Source organism: Struthio camelus, chromosome 5 (assembly GCF_040807025.1).
Source record: "Struthio camelus isolate bStrCam1 chromosome 5, bStrCam1.hap1, whole genome shotgun sequence".
In the NCBI taxonomy this organism is placed as follows: Eukaryota; Metazoa; Chordata; class Aves; order Struthioniformes; family Struthionidae; genus Struthio; species Struthio camelus.
The window spans coordinates 59,002,833-59,017,554 of NC_090946.1; the positions used below are offsets into that span (position 1 = coordinate 59,002,833).

Here is a 14,722-nt window from a genome sequence, read left to right on the forward strand (position 1 = left end):
TAGAGCAGGAAGGAAGCGCAGGGTGGATGCGGGGGCAGCGCCAGCTCTGAGGCAGCTGGCACAGAGTGGAAATGTGTGCTGCCTCTCGCTGCCTCTCTCACCTGCCTTATGCATGTGTCAGAGAGGGATCCTGCGCTCTGGGCATTGCTGTGCGACTTGTCCCCCTTCTTGCTGGCTTGGGCTGCGATGACGTTCCCATCCCAACTGCCTTGTGATATCTCTCTGATGCTCCAGACCCTTTTGACTCTCCTCCTTGAAGGAGATTTGGAGAAAAAAGCTGCCTGATCCATGTGAGAGGCTGTCCGCTCTGCTTTCCAGCGGGTTCGTGGTTGAGGATCTGCTCGGCTGTGTCGCAGGCAAGGGGAATTCCCCTGGAGGCAAGCGTCAGCGATGGGGACAAGCTGTCTTCTCGGCACTTGCTGAGCATTCAGCATGCTGGGAAGAGGCTGGAACAGTAAGTGCTTTCCAGATCCACATGTCTGCGGCTTTGCGTGTGCCTGGGAGAGCCGCCTCCCTCCACAGCAGAAGCTTTCTTCTGATTTCCCCCCTGAAGGCTGCGTGGGCTGGAGAAGGCTGGTGGACCTGTGCCCTAGCAAGCAGCGGAGACCGAATGCATGCTTCATCCACTGCCTTATGGAAAAAGCAGAACTGTGCTGTCCAAGTCAGCTGTGCTGTGGAGGCAGGGTTTGCTGGGAGGGCAGCAGGTGAAGGCAGTGCAATCTGATGATAAGACTCTTGAGACTAGTTCAGTTCCTTCCTTCCTCCCATTCAACCAGGCCAAATTTGCTTGCGTATCTTCCCCAAAAGCCAGAGGGGAGGTGGCTCTCCTTCTAAATGCTCAAATACCCCTCTGTGCAGTACAGAGTCCCCTCACGCTGCAGGAGCGCAGTTAACTCGCCGCCGGCATGTAGGCTTTCTGACCTGGACGGTGGGGTACAGGGCACACTGGGTACTGGGCACAGCGAGCTCGCAGTGTGCATCCAGCCCCGGGTGCAGGTACAGCAAAGCTCCCACAGTGTGCGCCGGGTGGCAGAGTCCATGCTGACTTGGTGGGTCCTGCACCCTTGCCTCTGGATGGGTCCCCCGGGGACAGAGGTGGCAGAGCTAGGCCTTTGGGAGCACCTTCTCTTATTGCCCTCCCTTTCCAGGCTGCTGCATTCACCATCAAAGGCTTTCCCTTCCTTTCGATGCACTATTAACTCAAACTGATAGACTGAGAGCTAATTCCTCCATCTCAGGATGGGGAGGCTGGATGCGGCTAGCACAGCAACCGCCAAGGCGATCCCTGGTTGTGTAACCTGTTGGTGCCGAAGTTTTAGCTGAACTGTCAGCTCCCACGCTCTCAGGGCGCTGTGATTCATCCTGGTTGTCTGGTATTACCCAAATCTGCTTGGAAGCTGTGCAGAGGTGGGAGGAGACCCTCATCAGGGCCAGGTTTGGCAAGTGGTGTGCTTGTGGGCTCCTGCTGCAGGCCAAACCTCACTCTTTGTTCCTGGTGCTTAGCTTGTAAGGCACCAAGTACATGCAATTAAGAAAGTGTTCTAGCTCTGCAAATGTTCTAAAATCATATTTTATGTAAAAATAGATATATATATAGTGTTGTAATCCATTGCCCTCAAGAAGAAGCTTTTGTGCTTGGAAGGAGATGAGCTAAGAAGAGCAGAATTAGCTGCAGGGAGCATTGTGAAGGTTTGCGCCTCAGCAGAAAAGCTGGCAGAGCAGCTCAGGGGAGGAGATCTCCCCAGAAAGCAGTGTGGAGGGAAATGTGCAAGTGGTTCAAGGAGAAGTGGGCTAAACAGGGGACAAGTGTGATGTTACCCACCTTATCCTGGCCCCTAGATGGGTGTGGATGAGGATACTTGGTGGCAGGATGCTCCTGGGCCTTCTGGTGATATCTGTTAAGTGAGGAGCAGGTCTGAAGCCAGCATAAGCCTGCACAGTGCCAGGAGAGCTGTGACAGCCATGCTTGGGGCCAGAAGAATCTCCAGGACCAGGCAGGAAGCTCCCTGCTGCTGGCTCCACTCAGCCACAGTGTGTCTGCTAGTCAGGTGCATGGGCATCCACACAGCAGTAGCTGCGCTAGGTTAGGAGGAGCTGAGCTCTGTGCCCTGGGCAGAGAAATACCTTGCAGCCTCCCTCTGCCCTTGTAGGAGTGGCTGCTCTGCCTTCAGACGTCGGCTGCCAGGTGGGCCTCAGGCAGGGGCTGCCAGGCAGGCTCCACTGTGAGGTTGTGTGATTTTTGGGCTCAGCTGTCTTGGCACATGTGGCAGCAGCATGGCTGTTTTCGAGAGTGTGCTTAGATCTGTGGCTTGTCAGTGTGGTATCTGAACCTTGACGGGGCATGGAGGAGAAGGAAAGGGAGGGAAGGTGTCCTGGTGCATTGGGCAGTCTGGGCTGCTGCAGCCATGCTGTGTGCTGGAGCGGAGCTGGGACCAGCAGCATGGCCTGCCTGATGCCTGCTAGGCTGCTGCACACCCGTGCTCGCCCCTCGTCACACACCAGGCCTGCAGACCTCAGCTGTGAGGAGGGCTCTCTGGAGGTCAACAGCTGAAAGCAACCATGCAGGGGGCTTGAAACACAAGCGCTCTACCCCTGCCCCTGGGACAGCTGAGCCTTTGGTGGGGGCCAGGCTGTGGAGGCAGAGTGGGTCTGCCTGCAGCGTGGGTTGTGTTGCCCTGGGCTCCTGTGGCAATGAAGGTTTTCCAAAGCAGCATAGCCATCACCCCCTCAGCCATGCACCCTGGTGACAGGTACGCTGCATGTGGCTGTGGGGGGATTCGTACCCTGCTGCATCCTCCTTGAGTCCTACCAGCACAAAGGGATGCCAATGTCCTGGCAGTTCTCGAGCGGTCAGATCCAATGCGGGGCCCTGACAGACTGGATAATGAGCTACAAAAAGGAACTGGGGATGGGAGATAGGCCTGTGGAGCCCAGGGCTGTCCTCCCTAATGGGACAAGACCCAGCTGTCGAAGACCTCTATCTGGGCTCCTGGCCACAGTTTCCTGGTGGAGTGGGCCGTACTACGGTAGTAATTAGGCATCGGGGGCTCAGCTGGCTCTCTGCCCTTCCCTTGGCTGCCACATGTGCCTTGCCAGCCCCGCTCGGCAGCACACAGGGCAGCGAAGCTGTGAGAGTTGCCCGGTTTGAGCAGTGCAGTAGTGGGCTTTCCCCCCTTCATGCATAGGCTGAGTGTGTTTGTATGTGCACACGTGCCAAGTGCTCCCCTCGTCTTGCCTCTGCTCTGGGGTAAGTTTTCGCCTGCTTTCCTGAGAACCAGTGATAACCGTAGCTCTGCTGGAAAGGGCTGTGCTGGCAGTTCCCAGATGGATTGAAGTCTCTCTGCAGCAGGTGGTTTATAAAAGGCAGCATATAAAACTCCCACTCTCCTCTCCACCTCCCACAGCTCCCAGCTCCCCAAACAGCAAAAGAGACTTGGAGAGGAAAGAGCTGCTCTTCTGTCTTTTCCCTGTCTTCAGAGACCACAGTACTCCTGGTACCTTTTTGGCACTTGTGGAAAAAATAGCCTGTGACCTGCCCCAGTCTGTCTCTGGACCATGACATAGCTGCTCTTGGTTTACATATTGGTTTCCACGAGGGAGTGTTTTCCCCAGAAGAGATGGCCCTTTTGTTCACACAGTCCTTAAAATCTTCATCTGTTTGAGCACGTTTACCTCACCAGAGGAAGAAGCAATCTGCCTCTAAATGGCTGATGTCCTACCACCCACCCAGCCTTGCTGAGAGAGGCCTTCCTTGGCCTTTGATGCCAAACCAAAGCTGCTCTTGCCGGTTTGGGTCTGTTTGAACATAATGTGCTATGATGATGGAGTTAGTAGATGATGAGTAACTGAGAAACTGGAAACCCCTTTGAGTGAGAAATCGGAGACTTCACTCAGTCCCTCTTCCCTCACTGTTACCCTGACCCCGTGAGGTCCCTGAGCTATTCTCTGCAACCTCAGTGACCTGGGATAACTCCCTGCCCCTTTGCCATATGTGAGCCACCCAGGCCCTCCGTCCCCCACAGGCAGCCCTAGCTTTTGTCCTGGCTGTCTGTGCTCCCGGCCCTGACCCAAGGGCACCCCCATGGCTCTGCAGCCTGCGTTTCCCTGCCCTGCAGGACTGAGCTGTGCCTGACCCTGGTAATCCTTTGCGATGAACAGCATTGATTTAAGCATTATCAAAGTACAAGGGTGAACAATGCAGAATGAGTGACAGGGCCCTGCCGTAGGGAGCTTACAGCCTAATTAGCTAATGTTTGCTCAGTGCTTTGCACATAAGAAGTGCAGTGTAAGGGGCTAAGCGTTATTATTGTGAAAGCACAATGTGTGCACAGCAGGATATTGAAATATAAAACAAACACAGGTTAGAGCTAAACTGCAGTGGCAGCTTAGTCAAACATGGGGGAAAAGGGCTAGCGTGGAAATGGAAAAGCTCAGCTATGGTTGTTCCTTCCCAGCTGCTGGGTGCTCACACCAGCATCTGCTTGCTCATGTATGCATGGAGGAGGAGCTAGATAAGAGCTGCTCTGTGTACGGCATTTTCCCTGTGCTGGCCCAAACAGACCTCTCTGCTGGTAGATCTCATCATAAATACTGTTTGTTCTCGGTTGTCTGTGGTCTTCTGCAGCTCTCTAGGATTTGGCCCTATTCTCACGCTGAGAAGTGCTGCAAAGAGTGAATGCTGACCTGCCCGGTCCACACCTTCCCTCCAGGAGACATAGGTTTGTGCAAGTGGCTGCCAGGTTGCAGAGGAAGTCCACAAATGTAGTCATGCAAAGGCTCCTGCCAGAAGGCTAGGTGGTGGGAACGGCTCTCAGATCTTGCCCTCCGAATATGTCATATGCAGAGCTTAGTCTGTCCTAGTGTCAAAACCCAGCCATACCTGGATCCTGGTGGTGCTGGAAGAGGAGGGAAGGGCAGGGAGCTGGGAGCTGTTCAGCAACAGCTTCCAGGGGACGTGACAAGGGAGGATTTTGCCCCAAAGTGCTGTGTTGGCTTAAGGTGAGTCTCGGGCCTCTTCTCTCGGGGCAGAGTGACCCTGCACAGATTTTCTTAAATGTGATGGCAACCTGCCACTCCTCAGAGCAGAAAAAACATGTTTGACTCCCCTGAAATGAGGACGTGATCTCTCTCTCCTGATGGGTCAAGTAGTTTAGATGGTTTGTGTTGGCAGAGCTCATTGGGAGCAGGGAGTGAGGAGACGAGGGCAGGGAGGAAACGCAGTTTCTGTCCCAGGAACGTGCTCCTCCTGGGACTCTCGCCAGCTACGCTTTACCCCTTTTTAGCAGGAAGCCCCCAGAGAGCTGGTGGAGGGGACTTAGCAGCCGGGGATGTGGAGCGGTGGTGCTGGAGGAGGGATCGCTGCCAAGGGGAGGGAGCTCACATGCAGTATTCCCGTCTGCAGGGCCTGTGCAGGCTCACGGGGCCAACAGCTCCCACGCCTGTGATTGCGGCCGTTGCCTGCAGTGAGCCTGGCAGACGTCTGTGCCCCTTGTAGGAAAATCAGTGTAGGAAAACTCAGTGTGAAATCTTATGGAAGGGGAAGGTGATGTTATATTTACAAAATCTTTAAGCAGATTGATTTTCCATGCATGCTCTGACCCTTGTTCTTTCAGAGATGTCATTGGCTCCCACACTTGCAAGCCCACCCTCACATGCACCCCAATGTGTGTGCCTGGGCAGTCTGGCCAGGATCCCTTGTGGGAGATATAGGGGACAAAGGGCACCAACTATTGAATCCTTGTCACCTCTCTGAGGTTTGCCCCTTCATTGGCGATACTGAACTCATCTTTGAACAGGTCTTTGGAGCCCTTTAGGAGTCATCAGCTGCTACGGGGCGTCCCTTGCCTCTAAATCTTGTTGACTCCAGCCACCATAAACCTTAGGCCAGGTTGCTGCTCTTTTTTTTGGGTTTTTTTTTTGTTTTTGTTTTTCGGCTATATCTGTTTTCAAGGTGGGCTAAGAGGGACAGGATTGGTATATGTGCTATTTGAATCTGGTTGCTGTCCTGCTGGTGGTAGGATGCAGGGTCTTCTGCTGACGAGTTGTCTCTGCCATGGGCTTAGCAGAGTATGGTGTTTTGGGTCTTGGCATAAATAACACATTCCTCAATTTTATTGCTGGGGATAGTGTCCCGAGAATGGTGTCCTTAACATAGGCCACGCTTTTAACCCTTTGTTGTACTTTCCTTCTGGTGCTTCCCCTCACATTTCCGTTCATGCATACCATATTCACAACAGTGTTAATATTTCTGTTACAGATCTCTGCACAGTGTGTCAGCTCCCCTTTGGAGTCTGGCTCAGCTCTCAGTGGGTCTGTGGGGTCACGGCCACCACAGACCTGGGAGCTGTTGCTCTGGGCTGAGCTGCCTTTCCCAAGTGGTTTGTACAACGGTGCCAGTCTCTTATGCACACTCATTCCCTGAAGATGCTAAAGCTGGCAGAAAGAGTCCTGGCCCAGGTAATAATGCTGCCTAGTCCTTGCGGGCTCCCAGCCTGGCCACTTGCTCCTAGTGTCCCCTGAGGGAGCAGGGCCAGGCAGGGCTCCCTATCCTCCCCGCTCGCAAGCTGTTCCTTGGCAGCCGTTCCTGCAGCCGGAGCGACTAAGCAGCGATCTCTGAACCACAGGCATTTGATGAACGACTGCAGCGATGACGGGGTGTAGAGGAAGCGGAGGGTGGCTTCTCTCTCGCACAGTCCGACCCTGGCTGCGGAAAGCCATGTCTGTGCATAGCATGGTGCTGTGACATGGGCAAGTGGTCAGCATTTGCTGGGAGGGGAGGCTGAGCGGGGCGGAGGGGTGCTCCTTCCACCTCATGCCAGGCTCTGCACACCGGAGCCTGGGCCCCTCACATGGCCCGTCTGTCCCAGGCCGCCTCTCCATCAGCTCAGGGCTCACCACTTACCGCAGCCAAAGCAGGTGCGGGAGGCAGGGGAGAAGTGAAGTGGAGGAAGGATGCCAGCTCTTCCTGCATCGCAACGCACGAGTGCTGCCATGGCGCTCATGTACTGAGAGCCTCTTTCCTCTCGTCTCTAGAGACTGCCTGTTACAGCCGCTGTACTGGGAAGAGTTTGTCCAGCTCTGAGCCTGCTCCTGGGAAGTTTATTGGCACGTGCCAGGGAACCTGGGGAGCCTTTGAGACCCTTTGCTCTCCAGGCCCACACCTTCGCCCAACCAAGCAGCAGCAGCCAGCAAGCCTTGGGAGGTACGTGACCGTTGCAGGAGGCATTTGCCATTGCTGTGGCTTGTCATTGTGGGACAGCCCGTTGTGGGTTTTTTTTCCCTGTAACAGAGTCAACTCCGCAGTGGATTCCCTAGTCCAGGTCCTGGCCTGCTTCTTCAGAGCAGAAAAATGTGGCTCTCTGCACACCTGTGCAAAGAGGAGGGGTACAGCTGTGGTGGGAGTGTGGGGCTGGTCGCTCTGAGTACTCACACTGTGACTGCCTCCTCTTTGCTAGCTTGTGTCAGGCTGTGCCCAGGTGAGGAGCTACAAGCAGAGTCTGCGCTTGGCCTGGGACTGCGGGCATTGAGTGCTGTTAAGGGTCCTGACCGCCTTCCAGCATCAGGCTGTCAGTGCTAGGCTACCTGGTTAGGAGCAAGGTAATGGATGCCTCAGCCCCAGCCCTGCACCTCTGTGCAGTTCTTGGTCGGCAGCCCCTCCTGGGAAGGCTGCAGGAGCTGGCTGGGATGCCTCAGCGATGGGCTTGGTGGGAAGGCACTGCCTTCTGCAAGCTGGGGAGCACCTGGATTTCCTCAGGGGCCTTGAGCGTTTCTGAGTGCTTGTTTGTATCAGATGGGGTGTCAGGGAGGAGAGCGGCTGATTTTGATGCCTGCTGGTTTCAGTTTCTAATATGACATGAACAGGTCTCATCTCCTGTTTTGAGGTATGGCAGCTTAAAGTGCCAGCCCCTGAGGCAGCGACCGTGAGACAACTGAGGGTCATGCCTTTTTGTTGTGCACAATCCAGGCCTCCCCTTGCCAGATTCAGAAACAAAGTCTGAACCATCTGTGCCCCCAAAACAGTGTCAGGCTATCTGGGCAGTCTTATGCTCACTGCCTTCTCTCTGCTCCTTTCCCTGGAGGGACCCCTCCATCTCAGCCTTGATGAGAGCTGTCTGTGCAAGTGGTAACTAATACTGCTGTTGGAGGAGAGCAGCATTTATGTTACCTCGTTCCAACCCACTGGAGAGAAAAACAAAACAAAACAAAAAAAGCAATCCCATATCCTTCTGTAGCACCGAGCTTCACAAGGCGAGTGAATTACAGAAGTGAGGGAGATGGTTTTAGTCTCTTCTCAGTAAAATTGCTGTTGAGTTTTGCCAGATCTTCAACAGTAAAGTATCTTCAACAGTCCTTTCTTCTAGTCCTCCAGAATGAGCAAGGAGGCCTTTGCTCCCCCTTTTCCCCCAGAAGTGCGAGAAGCGCGATCTTGTAGAGTGATCTCTGCTGAAGTTGCCTAGCTAGAGAGCAGCTCTAGCATTTCCTTTTGCTGCCACTCAGAAGGAAAAAACATCCAGCTCAAAGAAGCTGATCTGGTGAGGTTTCCGTCATCCTGAGCTCCTCACGATGAAGTCTCTGCACTCAGAAAAGGCTGAACGTGGGGGCAGAACGTGGTCACGAAACGTCATAGGTTCCTATTGCATGCCTCATTAGATTGGTGAAGTAGCAGCAATAAAGAGACCGCTTCTCCTACCGAGAGTCTGTGAAAGTCTGTGAGTGACTCACAGGCATAATGTCTGGAAGAGGGCTGGAGGTATTGATTTCCTCTTTTCTGGGGTCTCAGCCTGGTGGAAGAATCATATGTGCTGGCACAAACAAGTAATAGGGTCAGGGAGGTGATGTGGAAGAGAAGCACAAACTAGATTTATTTGAGAAATTTGGGGCATTGACTTTGAGGTGGTTTTCCTGAGCATGTTTGGTGCCTAACGTGGCTGGAGGCCACTGCAAATGCTGTGAGGAGGGGAGAGAAGAGAAAAGGATAATCTCTTAGCAGTTCCCAAAGAGATTCCAGCAAGGACAACAGAGGTAGGGTGAGACTCTGGCTGGTGGATGTCCGGCTGCTGCCCACTGAAACAGAGATTTCTATGGGAGATGTGGGCTGTAGGAGCCTGGTGACAGGGCTTGACAAGGCAGTGCAGGAAGATGCACAGGAAACTTTTCTGCGTCAGTGAGTTAAAACTTGTCGGCCAAATGTTTCTGGGTGAAAGCTGTCCCTGGTGGTTTCCCCGCTGAGCAGTGCTGGGAATTAGGCAAAGTTTGTGCTGCAGGGATCTCTCTCAGTGCAGCCTGCTCTCTGGCCCATGTCCCCAGTGCTGGAGAGAAGTCGCAGCTCAGAACATGCTAGCCAGCACTACGCAAATTGATGTTGCTTGTGGCAGAGAGGCAGTGGACACCTACATAGCAGCCTGCTTTGGCAGGAGTGTTGTCAAAGGCACAGTGCCAACCGGTGCCCCCAGGGCAGCTGTGCTCGGTGGGCTTCCAAAGAGAAGGGACACAGCACATTGAGGCAAGCTATGTCCTGAGGAACGAGATGAGCCACAGCCAGGGGCGTACCCTGTAGAGCAGCTCTGTGGAGGAGCAGAGCAGAGCAGCATGCTCAGAGGTCCTCCCAAGAGAAATCAGTTCCCAAGCCTAGTTCTCAACAGCCCCCAGGGAGAGCCCTGCTTTTAAGATTCCTAGAAAAGATTATGCAGAAATCACAGGTCCCAGCAAACAGGAGTGGCTGTTCCTGTCAGCCCCACGTTCCTGGCATGGATTAGTAGTAAGCAGTGGGCTGCCATGAGGCCGGACAGTGTGAGACTGGGAAATGTCCTCATCAATGTAATACTTCTTGGGAAAAGCCAGTTTGAGTAGCAAACTGTGTGTGGCAGGGGTGGGAGAAGATCAAACCTCCACTAAGACCTGGAGGAAGGACCAAGGAGGTACCTGATGACTTTGCTCCCTCTGGAGGCAGAGGCATGGCCTGAGAGCAGGGTAACCAAGGATGGGGGAACACACAGGGCATATGTAGAAGAGGAGCAAAGGTCCTGTGATTTGGGCTGTATGGTGGAAATAAGGGGAGCAGAGCAGCTCCAAGGCTTCCCCCTCCCACGCTTGCACACACATAGACATTGCGGGCGGGGTTGGGCCAACAGGGTCGTCCTACCCTACGTGGTGTTTATGCCTTTTGGACACAGATGCTGTTACTCTAAGAGGGAAGGGCAAAGGGAGAGCTCATGAGGAAGACCCTGGACCCACAGGGGGTATTAAAGGGCCATGATTGTGTTCCTGTCCCCTCTGTACTTGTCTGTCTTGGAGCTGGATGCAGCCTGTGGTGTGCTTGTTATCCCCATACGCTAAGCTACAGTGACGGAGAGGTCACTGTACTCTTTGATGCCAAAACTGCCTCTGCCATGCTTTTGCTGAGCTCAGTGCAGGGTATTGATGTGCTTTTTCCCATCTGGAGGTCGTTATTTCCTCCTGGCTGTGGTGCTGAATCAGTGCCAGTGACTCGGGTTTCCTAACCTTCCCCACAGGTCACCACAGTCACCCAAGGTTGAATGCTGGAGATTTGTCTCCTGTTCCCAAGCCTGTGCACATCAAGCTATTAACCTGATCAGCTCATTACATTCGTCCTCACTTTGCTCTTCTGTAGCCTGGACATATCTCCTTTGGAAAGGAAGGAAGGTGGAGAGGGCAGTCAGGTAGCGGGGAGGTTTGGTTTCTAACAGACTTTGGGAATCCAACGTCTGCTTTCTAACCCTAATTTCTCTGCTGGTTTTTTGTGTCCGTGGGCAGCTCCTTCAACAGACCGGTGTCTCAGCTGCCCGATCTGCAAACAGAAGTGAGCAATCCTCGTTCTGCCGGGGAGGGATGGCCAAGGCTGAGTGAGTACAGGCATGCAAGAAAGCCTGGGTTAGTCATCTAAGCTTTCCCAAGACTTTGTTTTGGTGTTTTGCTACCCAGCTTTCCGTGAATATCTTAGCAAATGAGTCTGCTGGCAGAGTACTTAAGGGAAAGACAAATTTTAAAAATTGCATTCACATAAAAGAAATGTCTTATTTTTAATCAGAAATCTGATTCTCTGGATTAGTGCCCACCCAACCAGAGAGGAGAAGCATATGCTGGTATATAAACAAAACAAACAGGGCACTGAATATTCACGACAAACCTGTCACACTGGAAATGCTTCATAGAAATTATCCAGCAAGTCACTCTGAATGGCAAACCTAATAAATTCGCTGTCCTTTCATAGCCATTGCAAAAAGAGAAATAAAGATAGCCTTTCTCTATTAGTCTGCACATTTTCTCATCCTAATTTAGCATCTTTCCTCTAAGTAAGACCTTGATTAGGTAGGCCATATGTTGTGATTTCTGCCTGTATATTATTGCTTCATTTTCCTAGATGCAATCCTGCCTATTCCTGTTTTTCTTCAGTTAACTGTCACTGTTATTACTTCAGGGCAGCATCTGGCACAAAGGGACTCCTACCTTTGATTGGCATATGGTGGTACTGTCCTGTATATGACTAACAGGAAGTGCTTGCAGAATCTTCTAGGTGAGAATGCACCCACTCAGCTCTGTTATTCACATCATTATTCCCTTTCTACTTCTTAAAGATAGGGAAAAGCACAATGAGGGGAAGGGTTTCACCCAAAATTACACCATCGGTGATGTAGACCAGATTAGAAACTGGTCTAGTGATTCTATCTTTTTTTTGCTTGGACCTTTAAGATATGGTTGCAGAGTGCTGTTACCAGAGTATTTCAAAATACTGTTATCTCTTAAGCTTGATGTGCAAATTTAGCTTAAGGGTTTTAACAGTAACTTTAACTCTGACCTACAGCGTTCATGTGATTCTCTCACTATATGTATCACTGCAAAATCCTATTCTTTAACGTATCTCCTCCACTTGGAGGAAAGTTGAGCGTGTCCTATAGGTCTGAGATCAAGCTGTTACTGGAGTGCATGAGCAGAAATTTCTTCTTGCCCTTCTTACTGCATGAGCTATTCCTAGAAACTTTACATGATTTACTTATCTGGTTGTTCCCAGTGGTTATTTTAATGGTAACACTGCAGTTATGTAAGTTGCGTAAGCTTCTATAGGATCAGCACCATACAAGGTGAGATTGGCTGAAACAAATGGTCTAGAAAGATACCGCTTGGGTATCTGGAGACGAGTATCCTATGCAGGGATATCTGGGAGTGAAGGGACCTGGACAAAGGCAGGAAAATGAGCTTCGGTTAGCTTCAGAGGAGCTGTGATTTGCTGCAGGGGCTGCGCTATGGGACTGAGCACAGTGTGATGGCTCCTTTGGGCATGGAGTTGGAGTTGTCTGGGAGAGAGGGGAAGATCACCTGTGGCTTCAGGGCTCTTCTGTCCCTAAAATTTCTCTGTGCAGTGAGACTGTCATTGAAAAAATGATGTTTGATGTGATGGGGAAGAGCCAGGAGCTAGCTGGACTAGGTGTGTGAAGGTTTGCTTCGGAAAGGAGATGCTGGACAGGTTTGCGTGTGGACAGGAGAAGTTGGAGCAGGATGACTAGCAGCATTTGCAGGAGAAACCCGTTGCTTTTTGTCCACTGGGAGCAAAATGCTATCTGCTGCTGGAGAAAGGGGGCAGCAACAAGGACTTGACAGGGAAAGGCAGCCTTTATTGATCCCCGTGATGCTCTCTCCCTCTCTCCCTGCCATGCTGTGATGCTCCTTCTAGAAGCATGAACCCTGCCTAGAAACAAGTTGCAGGATCTTAACCCTGGGCAGTGAAGTGGTGGCAGAGAAGAGACTTAGAGGTTGCTAAGAGTCCCCTTGTTTATTTGCGGAAGGTCCAGCAGCTCCCTCGGTCACAGACACACTCTCCTTGTTAACAAAAAGGCAATGAATTATTTAGCAGCTGAAAATGCCAGATGGTGATGGCTCTGCTGTTTATATGAGGATGGAAGGGAGGGAGATGTGCACACAGGGAAGAACAGATCGAGAGCATCTCCCTAGGAGAGGGCTGCCCCCAGCCAGAGGTCCCGATAGTGCTGGAGGTTTCACAGCTGTCTGCTGCAAGCCGAAGGCAACTGGGCTGGGGGAGATGGCTGCAGCATGTCACAGTGGCCCATTTATTTCCCACAGGACTTGCCTTGCTGAAGTTCCCTTTTCAGAGGCTGTTATCTCATCCGGGCCACACTGGGCCTCGAAGCTTGGGATTTCCCTACCCTGGTTGGGATACAAACTGTGAGTAGAGGACACTATGGGGAGGCTTTGCCAGCCCACCCCTTACTTCACACATGACATCAGGGATAGTACTTCAATCTTGACCCTACTGGCATGCCCTCCAGGACCAGGTATCAGCCCATCCCAGAGTGTGACGTGGCAGTTCTCCTTTTGGGATCCACCCTGTCAGCCCTCCCAGCTTGGGCTAGGATGTCTCCAGACCCCATAGACTGGTCAGATCAGGACATACATGGCTGGGTGACGTCCAAGGAGAAGATGTTGCAGTGAGCAGCATGGGCAGATCTGTAGCAGAGGCTGAATGCAGTGCCCCAGGTGACAACATGCCACATATACAATAAGTGTGACTGGTATGGGTCTGTGTGTCCTGGGGATCCTGATGCCTGTAGCTCAGCAGCTTCTGACATCTCTTTGAGGAACCTATGCAGATAGCCTCAGATATCAGCCTAACCCTGGAGTAGAGTGAGCCTTAAGTTTTGCTGGGCTATAGCCTTAGTCCAAGGTCCCCAGCCAACTCTGTGGCTTCTAGTGAAGATTTGCTCTGGGCTGGAATTTAGGCTTCAGAAGAAATAGCAAGTCTCTTTCTTTAGTTTGGAAACAACAGGCACCAGGACTAGTTCTTCAGCTCTTAAAGGCTAAACTTTCAAGATGTCCTTGGGAATCCATGATGTCTACCTGATTGCATTTGTCAGAGTGTCAAAGCCCATTTTTGTCAACTTTCTATTTGAAAACCTCTCTCTTTCTCAATCTTCCCTTGCCCTGGATAAGGAGGGTGAAGAGGGTCCGTGCTTCAGGCCTGAAATCTGTGTCACTCCTACCCCAGCACCTCCATTCTACCTGCTCTGCTCAACAGTGGAGGGGTTCCTTCTCAAGAGCTCTAGGTCAGGACCATAATTTCCTCAAGAACAAGACTCTCTATTCGAAGAGAGAGAGCCTGAGGCTGTAACAGTGCACATAAAACCACGTGCTAACGTAGTCTCCCATCTGTCACGCTGATACAGCAGAAGTAAATGTTTCCCAACAAAAGCAAATCCATGTAGAGCTGAAGAAGATCCGCTTTCTAAGCTGAGGAATTGTGTGTGCGTTCTTTCTGTGCTCCCAAGGGCCTCTGAATCAGATTTCCTTTGGTGTTAAAGCAGAATTGATCCAGTTTGGTCTTGATGGGAAGAAAACACCATATAAGCTTGGCACGTCCAGGCCACTGAGGGATCAGCTTTCGCCGAGTGACTGCAGGGGCCACAGTGGGGTCCTAATTGTGGCTAGAATATAGATAAAAAGGAGAGAGATGAATGAATGCCCAGTGGCTTGAATACAAAACAAGCACCCATGTTAATAGGCACAGTGAGGTTTCATGTGGTTCTTGCATAGGCTGTGGTCACAATAGCATGTCTGCAGTGCATGGCACTCTTGTAGGAGGCTTTAGATAAGGTCTCAAATCAACAAGGGTGTCTGGTGCATGAGGGAGAATTGAAAAGGCTTGTTATGTGTCAATGTGGAAAGCTGCCACCACAAGAGGGGGTCACAGCGG

The 14,722-nt window shown here is 51.9% G+C and overlaps 1 protein-coding gene across 9 annotated transcripts in view; it reads left to right on the top strand.

Moving 5' to 3' along the window:
- Nucleotides 1-14,722, top strand: part of TMEM63C (transmembrane protein 63C) — a 42,148-nt gene that overhangs the window by 8,368 nt on the left and 19,058 nt on the right. For 2 of the 9 annotated variants that reach the window (XM_068946656.1, XM_068946655.1), the window contains exon 2: nt 7,033-7,201. The gene's annotated coding sequence lies outside the window, so the exon portion shown is untranslated. Of the gene's footprint in view, nt 1-479; nt 7,202-10,773; nt 10,863-11,437; nt 11,534-13,095; nt 13,198-13,266; nt 13,510-14,722 lie in introns of those variants that run through there. The other 7 variants (XM_009675653.2, XM_009675654.2, XM_009675655.2 and 4 more) reach the window with 7 other exon arrangements.